The sequence below is a fragment of the Penaeus monodon genome, chromosome 22, assembly GCF_015228065.2.
Source record: "Penaeus monodon isolate SGIC_2016 chromosome 22, NSTDA_Pmon_1, whole genome shotgun sequence".
Classification (NCBI taxonomy): domain Eukaryota; kingdom Metazoa; phylum Arthropoda; class Malacostraca; order Decapoda; family Penaeidae; genus Penaeus; species Penaeus monodon.
The window spans coordinates 27,919,158-27,920,225 of NC_051407.1; the positions used below are offsets into that span (position 1 = coordinate 27,919,158).

Below are 1,068 nucleotides of genomic sequence, written 5' to 3' on the forward strand. Positions count from 1 at the left end.
TCCTAGAAATACTTCAGTTTTATTTACAAACAGTTTATACCATAACCTTTAAATATGAATTCATCATCTACTAAAGATATACATGATAATCATACCTGATGCTGCTGCATAATGTCATGCAACTTATTTTTAGCTTCTAGCCCATTAATGAAAGCAATTTCCTTTGCTTTATTTTCCTCATCATGAGCTTTGTTTATGATCTCCTGTAAGTGCTGTCGTCTCTTCTCTTCGGCTCTTTTCATCTTCCGTTGGAACAGATCTCTCTTCTCACCCAGAAGCAATTCCTTATCTTGACGGACTTCTTCAATCTAGTGGGAGGGTGCCATGAGTTTGCAATGTTATCCAAGAATATTCTCTTAAAATCTTATCTTATATAAAGATTACTAATACAAGAGTAACAAAAATAATATCATGAAATGGAACCACAAATTATTACCATACAAAAAAGGGACTCCTGAAGAGTATTACCTTCTTGAATAAATCTTTAAGCTTATCAGTTTTTGCCTGAATAAGCTTCTCCCGTAATTCCTGAGCTTTGGCCAACTTCTCCTCATGACGCCTCATTTTTTCAGACAAGGAGCGCTTCCTTGAGGGTGATGACAGCTTCTCATGGATGTGCAAAACCCTGCCAGGATGTCGCAACTCCTCTAGTGACTCCATGGCATCAACCTTAGAGTAAAAAGAGGAACATATATGAAAAGAAACATACAAATACTTAAATAACACTTATCATCAGTCTAAAATGAAAACTACAGAACATTACACAAATAAAAACTTGTAACACAGCAACTCCAAGTTCATAAACATGTCTCAAAAGGAAGTTTCTTAAACGTAATTAAATAAAAACAAATGTACAGAATATGAGAGCACATACCAACAAGATCATCACATAACAAGACAATGAGAACTAAATATACAACTTTGTAAATAAAACTGAGACTGAGATAAAGAAGGAAAAATCCCAGAGAAATTTCCCACAGCAACTCATAAATGACATAATCCCTAGGAAATATATTAATCATAGCTGAGTAAAAATAAACATATGCAGTGTTTACTATGTTAAATGAG

General features: G+C 34.0%; 1 protein-coding gene and 1 pseudogene across 1 annotated transcript in view; one reads left to right on the forward strand and one right to left on the reverse strand.

Moving 5' to 3' along the window:
* LOC119587070 overlaps positions 1-675 on the reverse strand; it is a 9,182-nt pseudogene extending 8,507 nt beyond the window's left edge.
* LOC119587074 (S phase cyclin A-associated protein in the endoplasmic reticulum-like) overlaps positions 1-1,068 on the forward strand; it is a 23,573-nt gene that overhangs the window by 20,292 nt on the left and 2,213 nt on the right. The window lies entirely within an intron of this gene.